Here is an 11,230-nt window from a genome sequence, read left to right as displayed (position 1 = left end):
GGGGACACAACCCACCAGCCTGAAATGGATGTCAACCCCCCTCGCTAACTTAAAGGAAAAGTGCCTGGTACACACTAGGTGCTTAATAAATACCAAGAAGCCAGTGAGTGAGTGAGTGAATGCTGCTGAGTGAATAAGTAATAACAATGACACTGAAACACAGAGATGGAGAGAAGACACCCTGACGCCCTCATCCCAGAAGGTTCTGAGGCACAGAGTATTTTTCAGGTGTGATTTCTGCTTCCTGCTTCCTGGGGTGGAGGGGTCCTGAGGGGAGACCTGGCAGGCAGAGGCTGTTGTCTCATATGAAGAGAGAACAATGATCCTGAGGGAACAAGGACACTTTACCTGCCTTAAGTCCCCCACCCCCTCAACATCTCCCTCTGGGCAAAACACAACACTAGTGTTATTCTATGTTTGCTCATGAGCTGTTAGGCCCTGGGTCAAATCCCTGGTGGTCATAAGCTTCAACCTGCCACCTCATCTGGCACCCACCCAGAGGTCGGGCAACGGGGTAATAACCCCTGAGAACTGGACAGAACCTGGTGCTGTCTCTGGCCCCAGGAATTCAGTGGCCCCCAGGCATCCAGACAAGGGCAGGTGACTGAGCACAGGGAGCTGGGGCTTCCAGGAGATGGGCCAGGAGGCAGCCCGGGGTCATGTCAGGAGTGGGGGCTCAGGGCAGGGGTCCATGCACGGGTCAGAGGTCCAGGCTAGGGGAGCCGACCTGAGGCCTCCTGAGGTGGGTGCGCCCTTGCTGTTCTCACCACCTGGGCTCAGCAGGGTGCCCTAGAGGGCCTGGCCAGGTGAGATGCCCCTGCCTGCTTGCTCTGCATCCCTGGTGCTCATCCGAGCCAAATCGGGGCCCCTCCCTTTGGGCAGGAGGCTCAGTGGACATGAGCAGCCCCTGAGGGTGGCCTAGGGGCCTCCCCAGTACTCAGCCTCATCCAGGACATGGACCTGTCACCCCCTGCTCCCCAAAGTAAACCCGCATTGGTTGCCAGGCCTGGCTCTCAAGGTAGCCTGGCCACGTGGCCCATCGCACGCTCCATAGGCCATTAAAACATTCTCCACCTGCCTGCTGCCCGCACACCTACTCACTGGTGTGGCCTTCTAGTGTGTCCAGGAAGCTCAGGGCAGAGATCTAGGTGTGAGATGTTACTGACCCCTGCTGGCATCTTCCAGAATATTCCAGACTGATATCAAAGGGAAGGCTGAACAGGCTGGAAGGACACCCTCCCTTCCTCTCCCCTTACCTTCACCGCAGGGAACACACTGGGGGTTGGTGGCTCCCCCTGGGGCCCTAGAATTGGCCACTTCCAGGACAGAGGGCCAGCTTGCAAAGAGGGAGCAGGCTGCACAGAAAGCGAGAGGGCGGAGGGGAGCAGAGAGAAGGGGCTCACCAGCCGCCCCTGAGGAATAACCCCACCCCTGAAGAATAACCTGGTTCTTCACAGGACACAGAGAGCTCTCCATCCACCAAACATCACATCTGCTCCTGAGGGCCCCACAAGGCAGGGCAGGGTGGGGACAGGCTCCTTCTGTTTTGTAGATGAGAAGGAGGGAGGTCCAAGGTGTTTCTGTCCCTCACCCACAGTCGCACAGCACAAGGTCCGCCCATCCCTGTCAGGGCTCTGACATAGAATACCCTGTGATGGGTCTCAGAACACCTACAACCACAAAGTCTTGTCCTGACCAAAGCACACGCCTCCCCACCACAAGACCCAGCTTGTCATCTGATGAGGGCCAGGCGTGGTCTGAGGGAGGCTGGCTCTGTGTCTCCGAAAGAGACTGAGAAGCACACTAAACTCAGAGTAAAGGCCTGAGAACGCAGAGCATCTGTGAGCAGGGTGACGCCCCCTCCCGCGCGGCAGGAAGGCAGCCCTGGGTGCTTCCATGTTGGGGTGGTGACTGTGAGGCCAGAGTTTGGGCAGCCTGCTTGCTTGACAACCTTGGTCTCCCACCTCTCTCCACCTCCCCCTCCCACCCTCCCTGCTTGTGTCTAGTTGCCTATGGCCCCTGCCCCGTGCTGTCCTCCGCCTCCTCCTGCCCCTGCTCCAGACAATGGCCTGGCCATGGTCAAGGACAGGGCTGGCCCTTCCAAGCAGGATGACACTAATCAGAAAGAAGCAAGCATCCCTCATCCTTCTCCAAGTCAGCACCAGCAACCGCAAAATGCATCCCCTGCTCTGGACCAAGGAGCAGGTGACAAATGGGCAACTTGTTCTTCCTCTGGATTTTATTTTAACAGTTCAAGAGGAGAGGAGGAATATTTATTAGTAAGGAAATGGGACTTGTCAGAGCCTATGAACGCCCCCACACATGTCTGCTCTCAAGGAAGAAGAAAGACAAGCTGAGGAATCTAAGACCCTTGTGAGCTACAGAGCAGTCTCTCCGGAAATAAAATGTGCATCCAAGCAGGGGCTCCCATCAGCGGCGTCTGCCAGCTGGAAAGGGGGCTACGGGCGGGGGGCATGCAGCCACTCCCACCACCACCCTCAGCCCGGCCTCACTGGGGCTCCCTTCCAGCCCTAGGCCTTGCATACCTGACCAAGTTCCATCAGCCCTGACCTCTCCCTGCCACCCTGGGCCACGTGGGGTCACATCAACTCCAAATGAGCCAAACCAGCTCCTGGAAAGCTTCCTGGACGAAGCACTACCTCTGTGGGGACTCTGGGGACCCCTTGCCCTCAGAGTATCCATGGTCTCAGGACAGGTCAGGCCTGGGCAGCTTCAATCCACATGGTCTCATCCCCTGACCCACCCTGCTCTGTCTTGCAAGGAGACAGTGCCCATCTGGACGGCCCTCACTCCCCCCTGTGAGGGACCACCTTCCATCTGCCAAAACAGTACTCAGTCCCATGGGGACAAAAGACTGAATGCGACCCTGTCCTTGTCCTCACAGGACCTTCATGCCTGAAAGGGGTACCCAATGACAAAAACTCATGTGCCAGACCTGTGGTGGCGCAGTGGATAATGCGACGACCTGGAAATGCTGAGGTCGCTGGTTCGAAACCCTGGGCTTGCCTGGTCAAGGCACATATGGGAGTTGATGCTTCCAGCTCCTTCCCCCTTCTCTCTCTCTCTCTCTCTCTCTCTCTCTCTCTCTCCTCTCTCTCCTCTCTAAAAATGAATAAAAAATAAATAAAAATAAAAATAAAAAAACTCATGTGCCAGATTCCTAACAGCCCTGGGTAAGAGCTGGTTTTCAAATTACCACTTCACGGAAGAGGAAACTGAGTCTCAGAGAGGTAAGTGGAGGTCCCAGCCAGAGACTGACCCCAAGACCCCAGAAGCTCAACGCCCTCCCACTCTACCGCCCGCAAATGGACAGCAAGACAGCGTTCTACTGTTTCCAGAATGGGGAAGGGATTGATGGTCCCTGTGACAGAGACATGACCATACTTTGGGGTCCTCAGATATGAGGATGTGGGACTTCCCGCCTACAGAGCTTCTCTCGCAAACCTGACGTCCTCTCGGAAGACCAGGGAGAGGAGACAGAAACCCCTGCTCCTGAAAGATGGTCAGAAGGAGGAGGCCTGAATCGGAAGTCCAGGACCAAGTCCTCGCTGGTGCTGACCGGAGGGCAAACCCATGTCACAACTTCTGTTGTGCTCTGTATAACCCAAGGGTTGGGAAATGTCCATCTAGAGAGCCCCGCTTAGGGAGAATAGGGCACTCGGGCCTAGTGTTTCCTCCTGGCCCTCTCTGCACCTTCCTGACCACCCAGCCCCCAGCCAGCAGTGACCTTCCCAGAAGATCAGCAGCCAGTGCCCTGGGAGCCTCTTGTGTGGATCTCTCCTGCCCTCTGGTGGACATGCTGCAACAGTGCAGCCACATCCCTGTGCAACCCAAATGCAGAAATCACCTTTCCTGCCAGGGCTTCTCCAACCTTTGTTCTTTTTCCCACAGGATGCTGTACCCGGGCCCTCCACCAGGCCAGGCTGATGGGGGTGAAGTGACCTTCCTCTTTGCTCCCTCCCTCCTGTTCCCGGTACCTCCTTCTATACAGATGCAGTCCCCTACTTTCTGACCCCAGCACTCAGGGACTGCCCAGCTTAGTGTCCAACTGCTTCTGGGCGTGGCTGGCACCCTGCCCAATGCCAGTGGGCCTGCTCTATGACCCCTTCTCTCCATGCCCCTTACCCAGATTTCATCTCTGCCATCTCACTGCCAAGCTGGTCTCCTGACCTCGGGCCCATCAAGGACTGACCTGGCCCCAGACGTCCAGCTGTGGCCACCAGCTGCACGGCTCTGTTCCTGAGCCTCTGACTTGCTTCTTGGCCCCAACTCACCCAGCTTCAATGTAACCGACACTGACCTCTGCTGTCCCAGGCGCCAAGCTGGGGGCCATGGGAGCCACAGGGGAGCTGGACACAGGTAAATGTTGTCATAGGAGAGCGCACTGTGTTCTGAACCAAGCCTTTATCGGGAAAGTGACCCAGAAGGCCCCAGCAGGAAGCTTCATGAGGAAAGTGGCCAGAGTCATACCAAGAGGGGTGCGTAGTTTCTCCCAAGGGGACTAGTGCCGGGAGGTTGGTGACAATGACTGCCTTCTACTGAGCACTGGCTGTACCCACATTATCTCCTACCCCCTCTGTTCCCCAGCCCTGAAGTTATTATCCAAACTTTATAGATGATAGACCCTCAGAGCACTAGAGCAGCCTGCCCGCACCCCATAGCCGAGAGCTGTATCAGCCTGCTCCTGGGTCCCTCGCCCTTCTCCTGTCGCTTCTCTATCGGAAGGCAGGGCGTAGGCCAGGGGTCCCCAAACTATGGCCCGCAGGCCACATGTGGCCCCCTGAGGCCATTTATCTGGCCCCCGCGGCACTTCTGGAAGGGGCACCTCTTTCATTGGTGGTCAGTGGAGGAGCATAGTTCCCACTGAAATACTGGTCAGTTTGTTGATTTAAATTTACTTGTTTGTTATTTTAAATATTGTATTTCTTCTCGTTTTGCTTTTTTACTTTAAAATAAGATATGTGCAGTGTGCATAGGGATTTGTTCATAGTTTTTTTTTGTAGTCCGGCCCTCCAACGGTCTGAGGGACGGTGAACTGGCCCCCTGTGTAAAAAGTTTGGGGACCCCTGGCATAGGCAAACATGGAGGAATGGAAGTGTTGGCACCCTCAGGGGCTGAGAGTACTTCCAAACAGGCTGAGACAGAGCTACGTGAGCGTGGTTTTGGAGTGGGGGGGGGGTGGCCTACACCTGTAGACCTTTGCAGATGGTGGGTGAAGAGGGCAAGACTAGGGCCAAGTGACCAGATGCCCCTGGGTAACCCTTCTCTCCTTCGTCTATGGTAATGGGAGCCTTATTGTTGTTTTTTGGGGGGGTTTTGTTTTGTTTTGTTTTGTTTTTTCCTGAAGTTGGAAACGGGGAGGCAGTCAGACAGACTCCCGCATGCGCTCGACCGGGATCCACCCGGCACGCCCACCAAGGGGTGATGCTCTGCCCATCTGCGGTGTCGCTCTGTTGCAACCAGAGCCATTCTAGTGCCTGAGGCAGAGGCCACAGAGCCATCCTCAGCACCTGGGCAAACTTTGCTCCAATGGAGCCTTGGCTGTGGGAGGGGAAGAGAGAGACAGAGAGGAAGGAGAGGGGGAGGGGTGGAAAAGCAGATGGGCGCTTCTCCTGTGTGCCCTGGCCGGGAATTGAACCCAGGACTCCCACACACCAGGCCGACGCTCTACCACTGAGCCAACCAGCCAGGGCGAGCCTTGGTTTATAACTTAGATTTTTGATCGCTTAAAATCACTTTTCCCCGCCCTCCTTGTTGATAAATAGAACCATGTGGCCAGGGCTTGGGGGTGAGCAGAGCCTATGGCAGGGGTCCCCAAACTACGGCCGGCGAGCCACATCCGGCCCCCTGAGGCCATGTATCCGGCCCGCGCCACACTTCTGGAAGGGGCACCTCTTTCATTGGTGGTCAGTAAGAGGAGCATAGTTCCCATTGAAATACTGGTCAGTTTGTTGATTTAAATTTACTTGTTCTTTATTTTAAATATTGTATTTGTTCTTGTTTTGTTTTTTTACTTTAAAATAAGATATGTGCAGTGTGCATAGGGATTTGTTCATAGTTTCTTTTATAGTCTGGCCCTCCAATGGTCTGAGGGACAGTGAACTGGCCCCCTGTGTAAAAAGTTTGGGGACCCCTGGCCTATGGAAACAACTTCTAGGTGATGCTTTCAATGGAAGGAGATGCCTTCCTTCCTCTTGTGCTCTTTCTCACTGGCTGGACTGCAGATGGGCTGGTGAGCTATATGGGGTCATAAAACAGGGCAACAGGGTAGGAATAGCAAAGCAAAGACACAGAATACACCTGTCCCAACACTGCATATGACCAGTATGACTGCTATTTATGAAAGAGAAATAAAGTTCCGTCCTGTTTAAGCCACTGTCATGTGCTGTCTCACATGTGTTAGGAGAAGGGACATCTGAGCCAGAGGGGATGAAGTCTGTGGCCATGACACTGAGGATGAAGAAGAGGAGTGAGGCAGGCTACAGAGACCTGGGGGAGGCCACTCCAACAGGACTAGGTACCTGGTTGAATGTTGGGTGGGAGGACACGGGGCCAGCATGGCATGAGGTGAACAGCTGAACGGAGGTATTTGAGATGGTTCTTTTCTATTTCTTGGTCATTTCCCTTCTGCCTCTAACTTCCCCGCACCCACCTCTTCTTTTACAGGACCTCTCCCTTCCCTGGATCCTAAATCACTTTGCCAAGACGTCTCCTGCCTCCATCTCTCACACTCTTTGCAGGAACACCTCTCATCCTCTTTGCAGGAACACCACCACCAGCCCCGTGCCGCTTGTGCCTGGCTAACCGAGAGCATCGTTCAGTGCACACAGCGCCTCCCCCAGGAAGCCCCCCATGCCCATCCTCCGTACTTCCACTGTACCCAGCCCTCCCTTCTGTGTCAGCATGGACCCCTCTGTGCTATAAGCGCCCTCACTTAACCAGGAGCTCCGAAGGGACAGAGACCATGTCCATCTTTGGATGCCCCCTACCTGGCATAGTGCCTAGCATGTGATGGGTATCATGAAATGTCAGTGTACAGGATTTTTTCTCCTTGCTCCCCCAAAGCACCCTCGCACTCCCCACTACCATTCTCCCTCAGCAGGTTCCCCCTTCGAGTTGCATCCCTTGAGTGAAACAAAACCAAGCCCGGCAGCCCAGCCCAGCAGCTCCCTGCGCCCCGCCCCCCTCACCACGCTCCGACTCAGAACTGCTGTCATCAGAAGGCATCAGACTCCCAGAGTCTTACTCCCCAGTTGGGCAGGGAAAAAAAAAAAAAAAAGACACAAAGCAAGCTTTCTCCAGGATGTTTAACTTAAAATGTTCCACACCTTAAAAATTTAGGTCTCCATTTCAGAAATGATCCAGCCTTAGATGAAAGCAGGCAAATGTCGCTCTTTCTTTGAGAGGAAGTTCTGGAACACCACGGACGTCAAATCACCACATACCTCTCCTGCTAATGCAGCAAAGCGATGCCTTCATCGCCATTCAATCAAAGGCTCACCAAGTCCTTGCAGGGAGACTGGGCCGGAGCGGTAATCGGGGGATGTTTCTGGCACCCCTCACCCCAACGCACTGCGCAGCCTGCGGCTGTGAGCACATGAAAGGCTTCCTCAATCTCACTCCCCGTTACCGTCCGCCACCAAAGGTCTTTACTGAGTGCCTGTTATAGGCCGGACACTTTGCAAGATGCAGGAAAGGAACACTTGAAATTTCCCTAAGACTTTGAGAAGTGGCTGTTCTCCACCTTAGAAGTAAGCTATCGGTCTCTGAAGTGAGTCACAGAGTCATTTGTAAAAGGAGACAAACGCAGTTGCTTTCATGAGGAAAAATGGTCTACGGGCACTGTCAGACTCTCTCCATACAATTTTTGCCAAATGCAGGAAAATGATGCCATCATAATTATTCAACTGCGTGGTGACCGAGTTAATACGCAACCTGGAAACCCTCGGCAGCATGCACCCCTATCTCTCCTGCCGCCCTCCCCTCCTCCTGATTGCCCCCCAGCGCTGCAGAAACGAGTGGGCAAGATGTCTCCGCGGGCCTGCTCTCCATTCAGAATGAACTGTGAAGACTGGATCTGGAAATACTTTGAAGTCAAATGGGGCCGCGCTTCTGAAAAGGATGCCCGGGCTCCAAAATTAGTCACACAGAGAATGTAAACAAATGCAATGGTTTTGGGGAGAAAAAGAACTCTATGAACATGGAATCTTCACGTGAGTTTTTTCATGAGTTCGGGGAAACGATAGAAAAGTCATGGTCCCACGAATATTCTGAGTCACTCAGTGATGGGAAGCTTTCATATCAGTTGCTTCTGAGAGGTTTTTTTGTTTGTTTGTTTTTGTATTTTTCTGAAGTTGGAAACGGGGAGGCAGTCAGACAGACTCCTGCATGCGCCTGACCGGGATCTATCCGGCATGCCCACCAAGGGGCGATGCTCTGCCCATCTGGGGCGCCGCTCTGCTGCAACCAGAGCCATTCTAGTGCCTGAGGCAGAGGCCATGGAGCCATCCTCAGCGCCCAGGCCAACTTTTTGCTCCAATGGAGCCTCGGCTGCAGGAGGGGAAGAGAGGGACAGAGAGAAAAGAGAGGGGGAGGGGTGGAGAAGCAGATGGGCACTTCTCCTGTGTGCCCTGGCCAGGAATCGAACCCAGGACTCCCGCACGCCAGGCTGACGCTCTACCACTGAGCCAACCGCCAGGGCCTGCTTCTGAGAGGTTTTTAAAATATCTTTCCAATCGAAAAAGATATAATGAGATGGAAGAATATTCCTTGTTCTTGGTTAGGGAGAATAAATATAATCAAGATGGCCATACTACCCAAAGCAATATACAAATTTAATGCAATTCCCATCAAAATTCCAATGATATTTTTTAAAGAAATGGAGCAAAAAATCATCAGATTTATATGAAACTATAAAAAACCCCAAATAGCCAAAGCAATCCTAAAAAAAAGAATGAAGCTGGGGGCATTACAATACCTGACTTCAAACTATATTATAGGGCCACAACAATCAAAACAGCATGGTATTGGCAGAAAAATAGACACTCAGACCAATGGAACAGAATAGAAAGTCCAGAAATAAAACCATATATATATAGTCAAATAATTTTTGATAAAGGGGCCAACAACACACAATGGAGAAAAGAAAGCCTCTTCAACAAATGGTGCTGGGAAAACTGGAAAGCCACATGCAAAAGAATGAAACTGGACTACAGTTTGTTCCCTTGTACTAAAATTAACTCAAAATGGATCAAAGATCTAAACATAAGACCTGAAACAATAAAGTACATAGAAGAAGACATAGGTACTAAACTCATGGACCTGGGTTTTAAAGAGCATTTTATGAATTTGACTCCAAAGGCAAGAGAAGTGAAGGCAAAAATTAGTGAATGGGACTACATCAGACTAAGAAGTTTTTGCTCAGCAAGAGAAACTGATAACAAAATAAACAGACAGCCAACTAAATGGGAAATGATATTTTCAAACAACTGCTCAGATAAGGGCCTAATATCCAAAATATACAAAGAACTCATAGAACTCAACAACAAACAAACAAACAATCCAATAAAAAAATGGGAAGAGGACATGAACAGACACTTCTCCCAGGAAGAAATACAAATGGCTAACAGATATATGAAAAGATGCTCATCTTCTTTAGTTATTAGAGAAATCCAAATCAAAACTGCAATGAGATACCACCTCACACCTGTTAGATTAGCTATTATTAACAAGACAGGTAATAGCAAATGTTGGAGAGGCTGTGGAGAAAAAGGAACCCTCATTCACTGTTGGTGGGAATGTAAAGTAGTGCAACCATTATGGAAGAAAGTATGGTGGTTCCTCAAAAAACTGAAAATAGAACTACCTTATGACCCAGCAATCCTTCTACTGGGTATATACCCAAAAAACTCAGAAACATTAATACATAAAGACACATGCAATCCCATGTTCATTGCAGCATTGTTCACAGTGGCCAGGACATGGAAACAACCAAAAAGCCCATCAATAGATGACTGGAAAAAGAAGATGTGGCACATATACACTATGGAATACTACTCAGCCATAAGAAATGATGACATCGGATCATTTACAGCAAAATGGTGGGATCTTGATAACATTATCGAAGTGAAATAAGTAAATCAGAAAAAACCAGGAACTGCATTATTCCATACGTAGATGGGATATAAAAGCGAGACTAAGAGACATTGATAAGAGTGTGGTGGTTATGGGGGGAGGTTGGGAGAGGGAGAGGGGAAGGGGGAGGGGGAGGGGCACAAAGAAAACTAGATAGAAGGTGACAGAGGACAATCTGACTTTGTGTGATGGGTATGCAACATAATTGAATGACAAGAAAACCTGAACATGTTTTCTTTGAATATATGTACCCTGATTTATTGATGTCACCCCATTAAAAAAATAAAATTAAAAAAATATATATCTTTCCACATTCAAATCACTGAGCATCATTGTTAGCCAAATAGGAACAGCTACATGATTTTGCTCATGTGTGCGAGAAAACTTGAAGGCAAATTCCTCAACATTTTGAATCTTGGGAGTTTATATATTCGACATATAGACACCATTTCCATACCGAATGCCTATGCACCGGTGTGTTTAATGCAGAGAGAGTAAGCTTCTACTCCTGTTTCGAATGTAGAACCTGAGACTGACCCAAAACCAATTTCTTCCCCTTAAAAGATGAAACAACTAAGGCCCAAGAAGGGGCCCAGCCTTCACAGTCACAAGAATGGGATGCACGGGGCAGGACTGTCTGAAGGTGACCCAAGACCTCCCTCGGGGTTTCCGGGGCGCTGAGCCAGCTGGAAAGGCCCCTCCCCTGATTTCTCTTGGTACAAAGTGCTGCACCCACGCCCACCTTCTCATGGAACCAGTGGGTCGCCTCCCCCACCGCCTCCCCGCTGCAGAGGGGCAGCAACGCTCCCAGCCCCAGCTCGCCACGCACTGAGCAGCTGGTGTTCCCAGAAAACCCTCCAGGACAGCCGGTGCCAAAACCAGGGCTGCCCTGCGACCAGGCTGCAAGGGTTCCCTCTTCTATTACCAGGCTGCGCTCACACTTGCCCCACCAGGAGACAGATCCCACATGCTAAAGTCCTTCTATTAGGATGCAAAGCCACACCGTGCAGCATGAAGTAAAAGGCCCTGGCACACTTTGGTGGGGGGGGGGGGGTAAGAGGAGCAAGAGGATCTG

Source organism: Saccopteryx bilineata, chromosome 2 (assembly GCF_036850765.1).
Source record: "Saccopteryx bilineata isolate mSacBil1 chromosome 2, mSacBil1_pri_phased_curated, whole genome shotgun sequence".
In the NCBI taxonomy this organism is placed as follows: Eukaryota; Metazoa; Chordata; class Mammalia; order Chiroptera; family Emballonuridae; genus Saccopteryx; species Saccopteryx bilineata.
Note: the sequence above shows the minus strand (reverse complement) of the source record.